Source organism: Monodon monoceros, unplaced genomic scaffold (assembly GCF_005190385.1).
Source record: "Monodon monoceros isolate NGI ecotype Baffin Bay Population unplaced genomic scaffold, NGI_Narwhal_1 Super_Scaffold_20, whole genome shotgun sequence".
NCBI classification, from domain to species: domain Eukaryota; kingdom Metazoa; phylum Chordata; class Mammalia; order Artiodactyla; family Monodontidae; genus Monodon; species Monodon monoceros.
Genome location: NW_021703777.1, coordinates 102853889 through 102874953, shown reverse-complemented (window position 1 = coordinate 102874953; position 21065 = coordinate 102853889).

The window sequence follows — 21065 nt, the reverse complement described above, 5'->3', positions numbered from 1 at the left end:
CTCCATACAAATTTTCAGATTTTTTTGTTCTAGTTCTGTAAAAACTGCCGTTGGTAATTTGATAGGGATTGCATTGAATCTGTAGACTGCTTTGGGTAGTACAGTCATTTTCACAGTATTGATTCTTCCAATCCAAGAACATGATATATCTCTCAATCTGTTTGTATCACCTTTAATTTCTTTCATCAGTGTCTCACAGTTTTCTGCATACAGGTCTTTTGTCCCCTTGGGTAGGTTTATTCCTAGGTATTTTATTCTTTTTGTTGCAATGGTAAATGGGAGTGTTTCCTTGATTTCTCATTCAGATTATTCATCATTAGTGTATAGGAATGCAAGAGATTTCTGTGCATTAATTTTGTATCCTGCAACTTTACCAAATTCATTGATTAGCTCTAGTAGTTTTCTGGTGGCATTTTTAGGATTCTCTATGTATAGTATCATGTCATCTGCAAACAGTGACAGTTTTACTTCTTCTTTTCCAATTTGGATTCCTTTTATTTCTTTCTCTTTTCTGATTGCTGTGGCTAGGACTTCCAAAACTATGTTGAATAACAGTGACATGACTGGATAACCTTGTCTTGTTCCTGATCCTAAAGGAAATGTTTTCAGTTTTTCACCACTGAGAATGATGTTTGCTGTCAGTTTGTCATATCTGGTCTTTATTATGTTGAGGCAGGTTCCCTCTATGCGTACTTTCTGGAGAGTTTTTTTAATCATAAATCGTTGTTGAATTTTGTCAAAATCTTTTTCTGCATCTATTGAGATGATCATATGTTTTTTACCCTTCAATTTGTTAATATGGTGTAACACATTGATTGATTTGCATATATTGAAGAATCCTTGCATCACTGGGATAAATCCCACTTGATCATGGTGTAGGATCCTTTTAATGTGCTGTTGGATTCTGTTTGCTAGTATTTTGTTGAGGATTTTTGCATCTATATTAATCAGTGATATTGGCCTGTAGTTTTCTTTCTTTGTGAGTTCTTTGTCTGGTTTTGGTATCAGGGTGATGGTGGCCTTATAGAATGAGTTTGGGAGTGTTCTTTCCTCTTCAGTGTTTTGGAAGAGTTTGAGAAAGATGGGTGTTAGCTCTTCTCTAAATGTTTGATAGAATTCACCTGTGAAGCCACCTGGTCCTGGACTTTTGTTTGTTGGAAGATTTTTAATCACAGTTTCAATTTCATTACTTGTGTTTGGTCTGTTCATATTTTCTATTTCTCCCTGGTTCAGTCTTGGAAGGTTATACCTTTCTAAGAATTTGTCCATTTCTTCTAGGTTGTCCATTTTATTGGTATAAAGTTGCTTGTAGTAGTCTCTTAGGATGCTTTGTATTTCTGTGGTATCCACTGTAAGTTCTCCTTTTTCATATCTAATTTTATTGATTTGAGTCCTCTCCTTCTTTTTCTTGATGAGTCTGGTCAGTGGTTTATCAATTTTGTTTATCTTCTCAAAGAACCACCTTTTAGTTTTATTGATCTTTGCTATTGTTTTCTTTGTTTCTATTTCATTCATTTCTGCTCTGATCTTTATGATTTCTTTCCTTCTGCTAATTTTGGGTTTTGTTTGTTCTTCTTTCTCTGGTTCCTTTAGGTGTAAGGTTAGATTGTTTATTTGAGATGTTTGTTGTTTCTTGAGGTAGGCTTGTACTGCTCTAAACTTCCCTCTTAGAACTGCTTTCGTTGCATCCTATAGATTTTGGATTGTCATGTTTTCGTTGTAATTTGTCTCTAGGTATTTTTTTAATTTCCTCTGATTTCTTCAGTGATCTGTTGGTTATTTAGTAACATATTGTTTAGCCTCCATGTGTTTGTGTTTTTTTATGTTTTTTTCCCTGTAATTGATTTCTAATCTCATAGCGTTGTGGTCTGAAAAGATGCCTGATATAATTTCAATTTTCTTAAATTTACTGAGGCTTGATTTGTGACCTAAGATGTGATCTATCCTGGAGAATGTTCCATGTACACTTGAGAAGAAAGTGTAATCTGCTGTTTTATAGGAAGGAATTTCCTATAAATATCAATGAAATCTATCTGGTCTCTTGTGTCATTTAAAGCTTGTGTTTCCTTATTAATTTTCTGTTTGGATGATTTGTCCATTGGTGTGAGTGAGGTGTTAAAATCCCCTACTCTTATTGTGTTACTGTCGGTTTCCTCTTTTATAGAAATGCACCCAAATTTCTAAAAGAAATATTAAAATTTTCTTTTGGAAAGTATAAAAAATTATAAATACTCCCTTGCTCATGAGAGTTTTGAACTTTTAAGAAAAGAGGCTACTGTTTTCCTAAAGCAGATTTTCTGTTTTCAGACTGACAACTCTGTGTTAGATAATATATACTTCACAATAAGTGGGGCATATACGAATAGGAATATGTTACTGCTTCTATTGAGAGTCATATCTCTCTCTCTCTCTCTCTCTCTCTCTCTCTCTCTCTCTCACTAAGATTGCCTCAATTTTTGGGTATTTATGATGCATATTTCTCTGTCTCTTATATGACTGTGATTTTCTTGGTTACTGCAAGGGTATTAAAAGTTATAAATAGTTTTTAAAAATAAAGCAGTTGGGTATGTTAGAGTCTTTCAGAAACTGCCCAGGCTGACTTTTTTCTCGGGATGTGAATATAAATTTTAAAGGAAACAACCATTGCAAGAAATTATCATGGTAGACAACTTTTAAGATTTTTCTACTTATCAATTTGGAGCAGATACATTTTTCTCCCTGTGGGAAAACTCACTTTTATCATAGTGAATTTTTCCTTTTCTACTAGGTGTGGGATAATGATGTTGTGTGAAATCTGGGTACCCTATTAAAGCCCCCTAACATGATGCAGTGTGCAGTAACTCAGAAGCTTAGGTTATATCTTGGAAATTCAGTATCTACAAGTTCTAATTCCTCTCTTTCATTTTACTGTTACTTGACCTTTAGCAAAAAATTTTTTCCTGGTTCTTAATACCAGGATTTGCTTTCTTTTTACTTTACCTTCTAGGAAACCCAAATCAAATTTGAGAACTGCCTGTAGCAGTTTTATGTATCTCTGGGAATATGTTTTGTGTCTTAACTTTAGTAATTCTATTTTTTAAGCTGCTTTTCTTTCTGACTCTGTTGAATTGTGTTTCCATAAGCCATCTCAAATAATTCTGGAAGAAAGTTAGATCGTAAATAAGTAAATAAAAATTATAGTTTACATTTATTGATTGCTCACTATGGGATACACTGTGAGCTAAACATTTTACATGAACTATCACAATTGATGTTCAAAACAAGTCCATGAAGTAGTAGTGTATCAGTAAGGAATGCATTCAGCTGCAAGTAGTTAGATATCTAATTAATAGTGACCTAAACAAAGGGGAGAGTATTTATCTTAATATAACAAGAAGTCTAGTGAAAAGTAGTTGTTGACATTATTTGAGAGCTCAGCGGTGTGAGGAATAGTATCACTGAGATTCTCTTGCTTTTTCCCTCATGGATTTAAAATGGCTGCAGAAGCTCTGAATATTATGCTTATATTTAACACAGGAATAAGATGGAAGGGCTAAACCAATCATGTTTGTTGCTTTCATCAGGAAGCAAAACTTCTGAAACACTCCATCAACTTTTGCTTACCTCTCCTAGGTGTAAGAAAGGCAAAAGAGGAGGGGTTCAACAATTACTATGAAAAAGTAAATTTAAAAGTAATTGTTAGTGCAAAGACACTGATAAACTAGAGTGGAAACTGGCTGCAAATAATTGGAAGTGAATATCTATAGAACATTAGCCATGAATATACCATAGGTAGGTAGTTTATTATCCTCATGGTATAAATGAAGAAACTAAGATTTAGAAAATCTTAATAGTCCAAAGTCATAGAGTGAGTAAATGGTAGGGCCTAGATTTTAATCTTGGGTGAGTGTCTTGAAAGTTTTCATTTTTGGTCAATGTGCTACACTGTGTGCCTCAGAATACATTTAAAAATATCACACATGCATGCATACCAATATTATTGTAGTGCTAATAAAACTGGGCTTCCAGGATATACTCTGGTCTTGCCTGGTGCCTGCTAAATTGAACACACACAGTCAGTTTCAAATGCACTGAGGGAGTTCAGCTTCTGGTAATACAAATGTAGCTTGTATTAGAGTAGCTTTTCCACAGATAACAATGATAAACTCTGGGCAAAACTTACAGTAATAACAACAAATATTTGAAGACCAAAACCAGAGGAAAGTCAATTCTTGAAAATAGGATGCTGCATTGGGTGTATTTGATTTTATATAGCTTTTGGTCTTAGAAAACACTCCAGCCTATGAGGCATGGAAAAGCTAAACTTAAGCAATAAGCTGTATTGTTAATGGCTTGAGCAGTCAGAGGATGGCGTTAGGGCTGTCTGGGCAGGTAAAAAGTAAGAAGGAAATCCCAGAAAGGAGCCATATAAAGGGAAGCCCTGATATTTGCAAGTAACTCCACTCAAATTCTTGCCTGATTCTGGACTACACATGAGAAAATGGGATGAGGGGGTTGTAAGGAGGCTGGCAAGAAAGAATAGATTGAAGGCTGAAACACTTAAAGCAGAGATTTCGGCTGCTGCCTAACACAATGGAAGCATGTTTTGAATTTGGGTCCAACCAAATTAACTACTTGCTAGAACAAAAATAAATACTCTTCAGAGGAAGATAACAGAATGCAGAGACTCTAAGACGTAATATCAACTGTGTCCAGAACACTAACAAAATTATTAGACACGTGAAGAAACAATGAAATGTAACTAGCAGTGAGATAAAGCAGTTTGTATAAATCAAACCCAAGATGAAACAAGTGGTAAAATTGGCAAACAATGACTTCAGTGAAGCTATTAAAAATATGTTCAAGACTTTAAAAGAAATTATAATTAATGAACAAATGGGGAATCTCAGCCAATAAATGAAAACTATAAACAAGATTCAAATGAAAATTCTCAAACTGAAAAGTTCAGTATCTGGAATAAAAACTTTAATGAAGGGCTTATGAGCATTTTGGAAATAGCAGAAGGGTTCAGTAAACTTTAAAATAGGTCAAATAAATTGTTCAATCTGAAGAACTCAGAAAAAAAGATTGAAAGTAATAAACAGAGCCTCAATCACATATGGGACAGTAGGAAATACTCAAGTATGTGAACAGTTGGAGTAGAGATAAGGAGATAGGGAAATAGAGAGCAGAAGGAGGTAGGTAGGGAGGGAGGAAAAGAGGAAGGAGATAGAATAATGAATATGGGGCAGAAATATTTGAAGAAATAATGACTGAAACATTTCTAAATTTGGAGGAAAACATCTTACAGATCCAAAAAATTCAGCAAACCCTAAATAGAATAAAATTCAAAATACAGCATAGTCAAACTGCTAAGAACTGAAGATAAAAAGAGAAAATCCTGAAAGCAACCAGAGAAAAATGACACCTGTCGTATAGTGACTGGTGATATGAAAGATAGCTGACTTTTTATCAGAAACAGTGAAACTTAAAGATAATGGAAAAACATGTTTAAAATACTAAAAGGAAAAATAGTCAGTGTAGAATTCTATATCCAGAGAAAATATACTTAATAATGAAGGTAAAATAAAAGCATTTTCAGCTAAATAGAAACTGAGGGAATTCATCAGTAGTAAACCTGCCCTATGATAAATGCTTAAGAAAGGGTTTTTTGTTGTTGTTGTTGTTGTTTTTTGTGCATGTGCCCTCTTTAATTTTATTTATCCTTGATTGTGACAGAAATCACACTAGATGAAAACTCAGATCTACAAGGAGGAATAAAGAACACAAGAAATAGTAGATGTGTGGGTAAATACAAAAGATTACATTCTATCTCTTAATTCCAGAATGACATAAATATGAATTTGCCTAATAATAGAGTTTCAAAGGCTAACAAAGCAAAGGTGGGGGGGAAGACAAATTTGCTATAATTATTAGAGGTTTTAACACCTCTGCATCAGTTTCAGTCTCGGAGAAGCAAGCTCCAAGATAGAATTAGATGTGCAAGAGAGTTATTGGGGAAAAAAGCAAAATAAGTGTGTGCAAGAATAGGGTATGAAAATCCAAAACACATGGAAAGAGAGAGTGAAGGAAAGAAGAGTATTAGAATACAGTTCAAGAAAGTTTTGGCCAGGTGAATGAGGAGTTCTTGAGCCAAAGTTGCCTTTTGGATCAATCCCCTGTCTTACTAATCCTGCCTTAGTACTCATTGTATCCAGTAATGGGCTGTGGCAAGCATGGCGTTGGGTGAATGTGGTGGTGGACCAGACAGGCAGCCATGACTAACTGGCATTTACCTAAGGATGGCATTCTTCTGTAACAATTTGCCATATTAACAAAATAAAGGGGAAAAAATCTTATGATTATTTCTGACTATGTAGATAAAATAACGACAAAATTTAATACCCATTTTTGATGTTAAAAACACCTCAGCAGGCTAGGTGTAGAAGGGAATTTCTTCAGTCTGATAAAGAGTATCTATGTAAAACTTTTAGCAAACATACTTAATGGTGAAATATGCAATACTTTTAAGATAAGGAACAGCAGAAGGTTATTTACCATCATCGTTCTGTACAATAGTGTACTGGAATTCCTAGCTACTGAAAACACTAAAGAAAAAGAAAAGTTAGAAAGATTAGAAATGAAGTAAAACTTCTATTCATAGGTGGCATTATTGTCTGTAGAAAATTATAAGGAATCTGCAAAGCAACTAATCAAACTCATAAGTGGATTTAATAGCTTTGTAGGGTACAGTTTCAATACACACAACTCAAATTTCTATATACTTATAGTAAACAATTGGAAATTAAAATAAAATGCAATTTACAATATTATTACAGTTACGAACTACATCACCCAACTCTTTGGCAGATTAACATATATCTTCATACTAAAGGAGTATTTACCTCAGTTGCTATTGCCAAAAACAACATATTTGAATTTTTTTAAATTACAAAGCATGGCAAAAGTCAGGAAAAAACACTTTGAAATGACAATGCAGTCATCAAGACCAGATTTGTGTATGACACAGATGTTGGAATTATCAGACTGGGAATTTAAAATAACTGTGATTAATATCTTAAAGGCTTTAATGGGAAATAGACAACATGTAAGAATAGATGAGAAATGTAAGCAGAGGGGTGGAAACTAAAAATCAAAAGAAAGTGCTAGGAAAAAAAAACCAAAAACATATTAACAAGCAAAGAGTACCTTTGATGGGCATACCAATAGACTTGACATGGCCGAGGAAAGAAAAATGGTCAAGGACACAGGTCAGTATAAACTTCTGAAACTGAAATACAATGAGAGAAAAGAAAAACACCTGGGGGCAACACTGAAATGTGTAGCATGTATAACTACAATACAGAAGGAGAGGAGAAAATGGGGCAGAAGAAATACTTCATGTTATTATGGCTGAGAACTTAAAACGCCAAACTACAGACTCAAGAGCTGAGAGAAAACTAAGATAATCACTAAAAGCACCCAAACACACTTAGGCATATCATGTTCAAAGTTCAGAAAACCAAAGACAAAGAGAAAATATTGAAGGAAGCCAGAGGAGAAAAATAATCTTGTCTATAGAAGAGCAGCATAAAAATTACAGTGAACTTGTTATCAGAAACCATGAAAGCAGAAAGAGAGTGGTATAAAACATCTAAAGTGTTGAAAGAAAAAAACTTGCCAACCTAGAATTATACTCAGAAAGAAATGTTAAAAGACTTTCTTCAGGAAGAAGGAAAAGGATATAAGCAGAAACCTGTATCTACATAAAGAAAGAACATCAGAGAAAGAATAAATGAAGGTAAAATAAAATCATTTATTAAAATTTCATTCTTATTTTTAATTGATCTAAAAATAACTTTCAAACATTAATAATAACAACATATTGGGCGATAATAACATATGGAAAATTGAAATGAATGACAGGTATAGCACAAGGGGCAGGAGAGAGGAATTGGAAATACTCTGTGGGAAGAGAACTATATTACATGTGAAGTGCTATAGTGTTATTTGAATGTGGATTCAGATTAGTTTAAAATATATTATAACTTCTAGGGCAACTACAAAACTTTAAAAATGTATAATTAATATATGGAAATAGATAAAATGTAATAATATAAAATATTAAAGTCAGAAAGCAGAAGTAGAGTGAAAGAGGAACAAAGACAAAAGTCAGTGAATTGAAAACAGTTGCAAACATAGTAGAGATTAATTCAACTACATCTATTATCATTTTAAGTATGAATGAATGGACTCAATACACCAATTAAAAGATAGCCATTGTTAGAGTGGAAAGAAAAAAAAGACCCAACAGTATGATTTCTACAAGGAGCACACTTTAAATTTAAAGAAACCCAAGTAGGTTAAAAATAAAGGGATAGGGCTTCCCTGGTGGCGCAGTGGTTGAGAGTCCGCCTGCCGATGCAGGGGACACGGGTTCGTGCCCCAGCCCGGGAAGATGCACATGCCGTGGAGTGGCTGGGCCTGTGAGCCATGACCACTGGGCCTGCGCATCCGGAGCCTGTGCTCTGCAACAGGAGAGGCCACAACAGTGAGAGGCCCGCATACCAAAAAAAAAAAAAAAAAAAAAAAGGGATAAAGATGCACTATGCTACATTAATCAAAAGAAAGCTGGGAAAAAAAGAAAGCTGGAGTAACTATATCACTTTTAGACAAATCAGACTTTGGAGCAAGGAGGATTATCAGGAATAAAGAGGGAGATGACAGAATCATGAAGGGGTCAGTTCTCTGAGAAGACAACAATCCTGAATGCATAGGCACCTAACAACAGAATGTCAAATAACAGAAGGCAAGAACTGAGATGAGGAACAGACAACTCTCATCCACTATTATAGATTGAAAATTAAAAAACCCGTTTGACAGTTCAAACAGGCAGAATATCAATAAGAATATGAATGACCTGAACAGCATTATTAACCAAATTGATTTATTTTACAGTTATAGATTGCTTCACTCAACAAGAGCAGAATACACATTCTTCTCAAGCCCACATGAAGCATTCCTCAAAATAGATCACATTCTGGACCATAAAACATACCTTAACAAATTTAAAGCAATAGAAATCATATAAAGTATATTTTCTAACCATAATGGAATTAAACTAGAATTTATTAACAGAAAGATATGTGGAAAATCCCAAATATTTGAGTATTAAACCACACACTTCTAAGTAACACGAAGTCCAAGAAAAATTATCAAGAGAAATATCAACGAAATGCGAGCATACTACTTATCAAAATTTGTGTGATACAGTGAATGCTGTGCACACTTAGAGGAAAAGCTATAACATGAAATGCACATATTAGAAAAGAAGAAAGATCTAAAGAATCAATAACAACCTAAACTTTCACCATAGCAAACTAGAAAAAGAAGAGTAAACTAAACTCAAAACAGGAAGAAGAAAGACAATTTAAAAAATTAGAGATTAAAAATTAAATTATAATGCAATAGAAAATCATTTAGGATGCTGAAGGATCCCAGAATCTAATACAAATGGAAAAAAAAAAAAGGCAATTTAACTGTACTACAAATGTATGAAGCATCTTTCCTGAAGGGGATGGGGGAAAGGTGATTACCTATGTACATTTGGAAACGAGTGGAGACTGTAAATCTAAAGGAGAAAGGGATGTAATAAACACTGTAATCTAGTTGATAAAGCTGCTTCCCTTGGGGGTACAGGTTAACAAATTTAAACCACTATACATGTATGCTAAAATTGAACAGCTAAGCAATTTGATAGTTGGTGGTGGGAAGCAGGTTTCTCACTGTTGGAGTAGGAGGTTTACAGACAAGCAAGGGGAGAAGTGTACACTAATCTGTGTGGCTGGGACAGTTTCTCAGACTTTGTTTTTGATGGTCTTGAAAATTTTGAGGAGTACTGATTATGTATTTTGTAGAATATGCATCAATTGAGATTTGTCTGATATGTACATATGTATATAGACACAGGTTACTACAAACACAAATATTTGTTGCTTTGTCAGCTGAGAGGGCCTAGAAGCAATGACACCCTCATAGCCATAAGCACATCTAGCACCAAGATACTGGTTTCTAATACTATTTTCTAGAAGAAGAAACCAAGAGTCCTTTGAGAACTAGCAGGTTCTAGAACCAGGGCAGGAAATTTAGAAGATGAGTCCGGAGAATCTTGTAGTGCTAGAAAACAAGGAAATGTTCAAAAGTAGACACAGTGATGAAGCTAAATTAAAGCAAAATAGGAGCCAACTGAAAGAGCTCCCAATGGCCAAACCTGGAACAATTTGAACAGAAAATATAGTAGTGTTGGTTATAACTCAGAATATAAAATGAGTAGCTATAAGCCCATAAGTAAATGATGGAATAAATAAATAAATAAATTTCAAATAATTAAGTATGTACTTCATCCTCTAGGAAATAGAGCATTCTTCCTCATTCCTTAAGTATGAGCTGAACATAGAGACTTCCTTCCAAAGAATTAAGTATGGAAAAAAGGAAAAAATGAATAACCTCACAGTGGAGAAACCTGATAAACACTACCTCAGCTGGGTGGTCAAAGTTATCATCAACAGTGATAAGTGATGTTGATAGTATGTACCCTTGAAATTCTTCTGTAATTTTGAAATCATATCAAAATTAAAAGTCACAAAATAAGGCCTGTGGGGAATTTGACCTCTATGCACTTGGTACTCAAATGTGGTCCATGAACCAGCAGGATTGTTATCACCTATGATCTTCTTAGAAATACTGAATCTCACACCCCACCTCGATCTACTCTATCAGAATCTGTATTGTACCAACATGTCCAGGTGATTTTTAAATCATATTATAAGCACATATCATAAACACATACTAAAGACTAAGCAGCCTGCTCTTTAGGACTTTATTTGTGTGAAAGTACTTAGCACCATCTGCACGTGTTCTAGAAATAAAGGGAAGTTGGGTCATTTATCCTTTCATGTCAGAAGGCTGGCCGCATGGATGTGCCACCTCGTTCCCATTTCTCTCCTTAACCCATGTTACTCTAGTGTGCATGGCACAATAATATATTCAGAAACTTAATTCAATAAAATCTGCTTAATTTATCTCTTGCTTTTATTCTATCTATTCTCATTCAGAGCTCAGTTTGAACCTCACCTTATCCATGAACACTTTCCTAAACACCCTGAACATCTTTAAACCTTTATAATTCTGTCAATCTTAAGAAAAAAAAATCAATCTTTTACTTTTGATTAGGTGCTATTTTCTTGTTCTGGTCATGAATTCCAAATTCATTGTTATGTTTCTGCTGTTATAGGACCAGGTTTTACGGAAGAACCTGTCTTCCAGGTTCTCTACTACAACTCCCTCCAAAGTATGATGTTTATCCTCTAGAATATGTGGAAGAGGATTCATTAGAAATGAGAAAAATATCAGAACTTCTCATTATCAAAACCTGAAGAACACAGATCTATGTTATTGACATTTGATAACTAGATAGAATATGTCTAATTTATAATTTTATAAAACATATATTGGAGATGCAAGCTGAAAACTTTGCTGATCTGAGTATGTAATTAAAAAAAGCTTGGAAACCAGTGCTTTAGATGATCATATAAAATTTTCTCCCCCTCTGTCTCTACTCTCTTCCCTTCCCTGCCCTTTCTCTTTTCTCTCTCTATGTATATATATCCCATTTAGTAATAAAGGGAAAACTGAAGGAGGGGACAATGACCATCAGTGTTTGGTATAAGAATCCTCATTGTAGGTATGTTGGGTTCAGAGACCAATTAATTCCTTACTTGCTAGGGATATGGTTATGGGGATCATGTTTATGTGACATTGTACCAGAATTACTATAATAAATTAGAATTCAAATTTCTGCTGCTTATCAGTTTTGATTGATACATTGGGCATCATAGGACAACCTGACATTGAGTCAAATAAACCCAGAGGTTTTATGGTTGTGGGAAAGACGATAACTGTATTTTTTGGCAAAATCTCTAATTTCATATTCAATTAAAAAAATGCTAGCTCTTAAAAATAATATGCTAGATCTAAAATCCTATGAAGTGTTTTTTAACGAAGCCCTGATTTATATAGCTCTATTTTGACCAATAAATATAGAGCAAATCTTCTATGTATCATGCCTAAAGTTTAAATTTATTAGAAGAAATAAGTTAGAAAAAAATGGAAGCAGCTAATCTTTAAAACATTTGATATTCTATCACTTTTAAGATACAAAATAACATACTGGTTCTAATTGTGAGAATAAAAGTAGTTGGAAAATCACTACTAACAACAATGATGACCCACTAATAGAACTTACTCCTCAGAATGTGTGCTATTTAAATAACTTTTTATGTGGTAAAATATTTGCAAGTCATATTACAGATGAGGGAATTATTTCCCTAATATATAAAGAGCTCCCATAAGTTAATAAAAAGAAGAAAAACCAGTTACTCCATTAAAAAGGATAATGGATATGAAAATATAATTCTTAGGTTATGAAGTAAAAGTAGCCCAAGAAAATACATAAAGAGAAACATAAGTAAAAACCAGACTAAAACACTATGTATCACCCATAACATTTGTAAACATTTAAATGCTCAGCACATTCTGTTGTTGAGACTGTAGTACAAATATTGTGTTGAATATAAATTGGCATCAGCTGCATGGAGGGCAGTTTGTTTATAGATGTTAACATAACAAATTACTTAAATATTCATTTCTGGAAATCTAGACATACACATGTTGAAAATCATGTATAAAATAGACTCTTAATGTAAGTGTAAAGACTTGCACTGTATTGTTTTACATTTAAATTTTTAATATTAAAAAATTTGAAGTCTCATAAATATGTTATCTATATAAAAAGTTATCTGTTGAAAACTAAATTATGATCTTGTATCCTTCTCCATGCATCACATCAAATAGCTCATATATTGTATGACAAATAATGGCTACTGTGCTCATATGGTTAAGTTGGTGTGTATCAGATTTCTCCACAGGAAAGTTAATATTTTTTCTTTTATAGTTAATAGGGGAGATGGTTTGAGACTAGGCAATTCCCCTTTCTCATACTTTTGCCCACTAATTTTGGGATTCGTTGGTGGATCTTATCTGCAATAATTGTTACTGTGGTGTTTGCCTAATGTCGATTCTCTGTTTCTCCAAATTCACTAAGTGGAACTTTATTTTAAGAGCTATTCATTTCCCCATTTATTTATTTACTCTATTATTGATTTATATCACTACATACTTATGAATATTTAATTTATTCTATAGGTTAAAATCCAGTGCCATTGTTTTTTCATTTTGTTGCTCAATGATCCCACTTTGGTCATTAGGGCCATTTGGACATTAGATCATTAGTCATGTTGGCTCTTGTGTCCTTCCAGAAAACCTTCACCTTTTAGAGCATTTTCTTACATTCCTACATCACCTCATATTCCGGGGTTAACCTTGTGTTTTTCCTGTCCTGGTCCTGGAATAAACAACTTCTTAATGATTCCACCATTTCTGTGGCATTCATGTAGAAACACATAATCTCATTCTAGTTATGAGAAAACATTAGACAAAACCATACTGAGGGAAATTCTGCAAATATAACTGATTAGCACTGCTCAAGTATCAAGGTCATGAAAGACAAGGGAAGACTGAGGAACTCTTACAGACTGGTAGACCAAGGGAAAATAATGACTAAATATAATGTGGGATCCTGGATAGGATCATGAAAGAAAGAAAGGTCATAAGTGAAAAATTTGTTGAAATTAGAATAAGGTCTTTGGCTTAAGTGACAATATTGTAACAGTGTTTCCTGTTATTTATTTATTTATTTATTTGGTTGCACCAGGTCTTAGTTGCAGCAGGCGTGCTCCTTAGTTGTGGCATATGAACTTTTTTTAGTTGCGGCATGCATGTGGGATCTAGTTACCTGACCAGGGATCGAACTCAGGCCCCCTGCATTGGGAGCGCGGAGCCTTAATCACTGCACCACCAGTGAAGTCCCTTATTTCCTGTTTTTGATAATTTACTCTCTTTATGTAAGATGTTAACATTTTGAAAAGCATAGTGAGTGATATAAGGAAATTAATAATATTTTTGCTACTTTTCTATAAGTCTAAAATTAGTTCAAAATAAAATGTTAAAAATATTAAAAAGAAAAAACATTGAACTAGTCTGGAAAGCTCTCCAAGATATATACTTAAATCTGGGAAAGAAAAGTTCACCAGTTGTGTACGTGTGTGGAAATATATGTGTTTGTGAATATATATAATAGCTTTGGAAGGACACAAAGAAACTATCAATATTTGTAGAGATTTTGGGAGACAGGGAGAGATACAGTTTTCATTGAATATTCTTTTTCTTTTTTATCATGTACATACATAATCTATAACAAAAAAGCAAAATAAAGAAAATGTAAAGGGCATTATATTGCTAAAGTAAGTGTAATGATTTATAGGGTTAATATAAAATGTGTTGATTATTTAACTATATAACTACATATGTGTTGATACTTTTATCTTGTTATGAGAATAATTCATGCATGTTAACATCAAAAGTATACTGAAATTCAGTTATCTTAAGTCCCTTTACTTTTTTAAAATACTTCTTTTACTAGGGAGTGGAAATTGTCTTCAGAGGGCTGTAGGTCTTATATTCTACACAAATGGACTGTAATTTGAAAAAATGTTCAATCAGCATTGCTGTAAAGCTCTGCTCTCTCTCAATAATTGATTCTTTTCTGTATCTGTTCTCTTGCCTACAATGCCTGTCTGATTTTTCCCTTAACTGGCTCTCTTCTCTTCTTTGAAACTCAACTTAGGTGTTATCTTCTCCAGAAGTTTTCCTTATCCCCAAATTTGGGCTTGACAACAACCCTAAATGCTTCTATTACACTGTGTGTTTATTTACATCATAACCTCCATTTTATTATAATTATTTTTTAAGTCTCCTTCTTAAATTACATGCAGATTAAGGAAGGAGACTATTTTGTCATTGTACTCTTTATACTTCAGAGAATGACAAACATTGGTCTAAATTTTATATATATTTATATTATATATATAATTGTATCATATATATTCAAGACAATTAAAGTAAGCTTAAAATATGAATCTAGAAATCTCATGCTTCCTGCAGTGAGCAGATCCACATAGGATTAAGTCATCTAGGTGACAACAGTGCAATCACAGGGTCTAAATTCTGAAAAGATTCACATTAAATTTAAAGGAAAGAATAGATAATAGCACTTGAAGGAATCTTAGAGGCAAACTTACTAGAGACCACATTTCTTTCCTTTCCCTCTGTTTCTTTTTTTTAAATTGATATATGACTGACATAACATTATAGTAGTTTCATTATATTAGTTGTACAACATAATGATTTGATATATGTATATATTGTGAAATGATCACCACAATGAGTCTAGTTAACATCCATCACCATACATAGTTACACATTTTCTTGTGATGAGAACTTTTAAGGTCTATTCTCTTAGCCACTTTCAAAAATACAATACAATATTATTAACTATAGTCACCTGCTTCACACCCCTACCTCTGACGAAGTGGGTGAAATGGGTAAAGAGAGTTGAAAGGTTCAAACTTCCATTTATAAAATAAGTCCTTGGGAGGTAATGTACATCTTCTTTATCCATTCATCCATTGATGGACACTTAGGTTGTTTCCATTTCTTGGCTGTTATATATAATGCTGCAATGAACATGGGGGTTGCATATATCTTTTTGAATTAGTGTTTTTGTTTTCTTCAGATAAATACTTAGAACTGGAATTGCCAGATCATATGGTAATTCTATTCTGAAATTTTTGAGGAACCTCCATACTGTTTTCCATAGTGGCAGCACCAATTTACATTCCCACCAACAGTGCATGAGTAGTCCCTTTTCTTCACATCCTCACCAACACTTGTTATTTCTTGTCTTTTTGATAATAGCCATTCTATCAGGTATGAGGTGATATCTCATTGTGAGAGCCCACTTTTTTATACACATGAGGTAAAGGTAGAGTAACACACTGCTTAAGTTTGGTTTTTTTAATTTTTATTTTTTCCTTCAAAAATAAATTCAGGGCTTCCCTGGTGGTGCAGTGGTTGAGAGTCCGCCTGCCGATGCAGGGGACATGGGTTTGTGCCCCAGTCTGGGAAGATCCCACATGCTGCGGAGCGGCTGGGCCCGTGAGCCATGGCTGCTGAGCCTGCGCGTCCGGAGCCTGTGCTCTGCAACGGGAGAGGCCACAACAGTGAGAGGCCCGCGTACCACAAAAATAATAATAATAATAATAATAAATAAATTCAGTTAGTAAAGGGGGAGTTTATTCTAACATTTCATTTGGGGTGATAAGGGTGGGACCACAGTGTGCAAACTAGAAGGAACTGGATTGGATGTATGAATCATACAAATGTGTCCTTTGTCCAGGTCACCACAGCTCTGAATGTGGGTTGTGTGTCACTGTAGTCTTCCATCTTGGACTTGACCCTCTCATGAAGAACCTAGGGGTAAGACAGGGATAAAGACACAGACCTACTAGAGAATGGACTTGAGGACACGGGGAGGGGGAAGGGTAAGCTGTGACAAAGTGAGAGAGTGGCATGGACATATATACACTACCAAACGTAAAATAGATAGCTAGTGGGAAGCAGCTGCATAGCACAGGGAGATCAACTCGGTGCTTTGTGACCACCTAGAGGGGTGGGATAGGGAGGGTGGGAGGGAGGGAAATGCAAGAAGGAAGAGATATGGGAACATATGTATATGTATAACTGATTCACTTTGTTATAAAGTAGAAACTAACCCACCATTGTAAAGCAATTATACTCCAATAAAGATTTTTTTAAAAAAAAGCTCAACCTTACAAACATTCACTGTGGCCCTAGATAAGAAAATCAAAACCTCACCGAAATCCCAGAGCCATTACATATCTAGAAGGTTAGTTCTGAATCCACTGTGGCGCTGGGCTCCCAGTAGGAGGAACCCCTGGATATCCTTCCTAGAGTTTTGTCATTAACATGACTCAGTGTCTCTCATCATGTCACTTTGCTCATTGTGTCTGTTTCTACTCTTTATTACCAATAAGCTCCTTCTTTTCTGTGTATATTAAAAACAAACAGAACAAAACATTATGTTGTAGCTTCTTTTAAACTTTATAATTTACCATAACTTTGACTTTTAGGATCCCTTACAGCCTCCACTCAAGGCTTCTATTTATGTATTTATTTTTCAGGTTTGTTTCTCAGTAACTCATTCTCTTTTTATATCCAATTTAGTTTCTGGAGGCAGTGTGACTGTTCCTGCTCATTTTGTGTGGATGTATGTGTGTGGGATCATAGATACCTGTCTATCTTATGAAATAGCTTCCTTTGGATGGGTTAGGAGTCCACACCTGACAGACTCAGCCATGACTGGAGGAGGGTGTTGAAAGGTGGGATGGGGCTCTTTTTGTTCAAAATATGACCTCCTAAACGTGAACATCATCAATCTCAAAAAAATCAAAATCGGAAAACATAATGGACAAAATTAAGATTATAGTTCTTCACACATTGTTGGTCTGTCAAACAAAGCCAAAATAAGGGTTGGGAATAGGAACAAAATATAATACTAGAGTCAAAAAGTCAATTTACATAGATGTTGCACTTGTTTATTCATATACATAGTAAAATGAAAACTCTGGGAGTCGAGAGCTGCTTCAGATGTGGTAAGTTTAACACCTTATACACTATGGACATTCCATCAATATCAAACAAGTGTGACAACAGCTGCAAATATTTCACAAGATGCATTTTTTTCTCTTTTCCTATTGGTGTTCTCAAGCTTTGCTTAGGGTAATTGATTGAAGGTTCCACCTTAATTTCTAGAACTCTAAATTTAGTGTCTGTGGAAACATCCTTATATTTAAACATCTGAGCCTGTTTCAAACATTTCTGGATAGTTCTTCATTCATTTTTCCTTTGCAGTGAAGTGACTGGTTATTTTTTAAAGTTATTGCTATTTGAAAAATCACATCTAGAAGATAGAAGAAGCCCAAGAGATGGGTGCTGTTTTTCTCTTAATGATCTTAAGGTATTTTTCTACAATTATTTAAAGAACTATTCTGGGGGGAAACTTCAAGATGGCAGAGGAGTAAGATGTGGATATCACCTTCCTCCCCACAAATACATCAAAAATACATCTACATGTGGAACAACTCCTACAGAACACCTACTGAACACTGGCAGAAGACCTCAGACTTCCCCAAAGGCAAGAAACTCCCCATGTACCTGGGTACAGCAAAAGAAAAAAGCAGAGACAAAAGAATAGGGATGGGACCTGCACCTCTGGGAGGGAGCTGTGAAAGAGGAAAAGATTCTACACACTAGGGATGCCCTTCGCGGGCCGAGACTGCCGGTGGTGGAGGGGGGAAGCCTCGGAGCCATGGAGGAGAGCGCAGCAACAGGGGTGCGGAGGGCAAAGCAGAGAGATTTCCACACAGAAGATCAGCACCAACCAGTACTCACCAGCCCGAGAGGCTTGTCTTCTCACATGCTGTGGTGGGCGGGGGCTGGGAGCTGAGGCTCGGGCTTCAGTCAGATCCCAGGGAGAGGACTGCAGCTGGCTGTGTGAACACAGCCTGAAGGGGGCTAGTACACCTGAGCTAGCCAGGAGGGAGTCTGGGAAAAAGTCTGGAACTGCCTAAGAACCAGAAGACCATTGTTTCGTGGTGTGTGAGGAGAGGGTATTCAGAGCACTGCCTCAATGAGCTCCAGAGAGGCGCGAGCAACGGCTATCACCATGGACACCAGAGACGGGCATGAAACATTAAGGCTGCTGCTGAAACAACAAAGAAGCCTGTGTGCAAGAACAGGTCACTGTCCATACCTCCCCTCCTGGGAGACTGTGCAGCCTGCCACTGCCAGGGTCCTGTGATCCAAGGACAACTTCCCCGGGAGAACACACTGTGAGCCTCAGGCTGTTGCAACATCATTCTGTCCTCTGCCGCTGCAGGTTTGCCCAACATTCCATACCCCTCCCTCCCCCTTCCTGAGTGAGCCAGAGACCCCTAAGCAACTGCTCCTTTAACTCCTCCATTCTGTCTGAGCGAAGAACAGACACCCTCAGGTGACCTACATGCAGAGGCAGGGCCAAATCCAAAGCTGAACCCCAGGAGCTGTGTGAACAAAGAAAAGAAAGGGAAATTTCTCCCAGCAGCTTCAGGAGTAGCAGATTAAATCTCCACCATCAACTTGATGTACCCTGCATCTGTGGAATACCTGAATAGACAGTGAATCATCCCAAAATTGAGAAGACAGAGAAACACACAGAATATGAAGGAGCAAGGTTAAAACCTCAGCAGACCAAACAAATGAAGAGGAAATAGGCAGTCTACCTGAAAAAGAATTCAGAGTAATGATAGTAAAGATGATCCAAAATCTCAGAAATAGAATGGAGAAAATACAAGAAACATTTAACAAGAAACTTGAAGAACTAAAGAGCAAACAAACAATGATGAACAACACAAAAAATGAAATTAAAAGTTCTCTAGAAGGAATCAATAGCAGACTAACTGAGGGAGAAGAACGGATATGTCACCTGGAAGATAAAGTAGTGGAAATAACTACCGTAGAGCAGAATAAAGAAAAAACAGTGAAAAGAAATGAGGACAGTCTCAGAAACCTCTGGGACAATATTAAACACACCAACATTCAAATTATAGGGGTCCCAGAAGAAGAAGAGATTAAAAAAAGGGACTGAGAAAATATTTGAAGAGATTATAGTTGAAAACTTACCTAATATGGGAAAGGAAATAGTTAACTCCAGGAAGCACAGAGAGTCCCATACAGGATAAATCCAAGGAGAAACATGCCAAGACACATATTAATTAAACCACCAAAAATTAAATACAAAGAAAAAAGATTGAAGGCAGCAACAGAAAAGCAACAAATAACATACAAGGGAATCCCCATAAGGGTAACAGCTGATCTTTCAGCAGAAACCCTGCAAGCCAGAAGAGAGTGGCAAGACATATGTAAAGTGATGAAAGGGAAAAACCTACAACCAAGATTACTCTACCCAGCAAGGATCTCATTCAGATTTGATAGAGAAATTAAAACCTTTACAGACAAGCAAAAGCTAAGAGAATTTAGCACCACCAAACCAGCTTTACAACAAAGGCTAAAGGAACTTCTCTAGGCAGGAAACACAACAGAAGGAAAAGACCTACAATAACAAAGCCCAGACAATTAAGAAAATGTTAATATGAACATACACATCAATAACTACCTTAGATGTAAATGGATTAAATGCTCCAACGAAAAGGCATAGATTGGCTGAATGGATACAAAAACAAGACCCATATATGTGCTGTCTACAAGAGACCTAGGGACACATACAGACTGAAGGTGTGGGGATTGAAAAAGATATTCCATGCAAAGGGAAATCAAAGGAAGGTGGAGTAGCAATTCTCATATCAGACAAAATAGACTTCACAATAAAGACTATTACAAGACACAAAGAAGGACACTACATAATGATCAAGGGATCAATCCAAGAAGAAGATACAACAATTGTAAATATGTATGCATCCAACATAGGAGCATCTCGGTACGTAAGGCAAATGCTAACAGCCATAAAAGGGGAAATTGACAGTAACACAATCATACCAGGGGACTTTAACACCACACTTTCACCAATGGACAGATCATCCAAAATGAAAATAAATAAGGAAACACAAGCTTTAAAGGATACATTAAACAAGAGGGACTTAGTTGATATTCATAGGACATTCTATCCAAGAATAACAGAATATATTTTCTTCTCGAGGGCTCATGGAACATTCTCCAGGATAAATCATATCTTGGGTCACAAATCAAGCCTTGGTAAATTTAAGAGAATTGAAATCATATCAAGTATCTTTTCTGACCACAATGCTATGAGACTAGATATCACTTACAGGAAAAAAATATCTGTAAAAATTAAAGACATATGGAAGCTAACCAATACACTACTAAATAACCAAGAGATCACTGAAGAAATCAAAGAGGAAATCAAAAAGTACCTAGAAACAAATGACAAGGAAAACATGACAATGCAAAACCTATGGGATGCAGTAAAAACA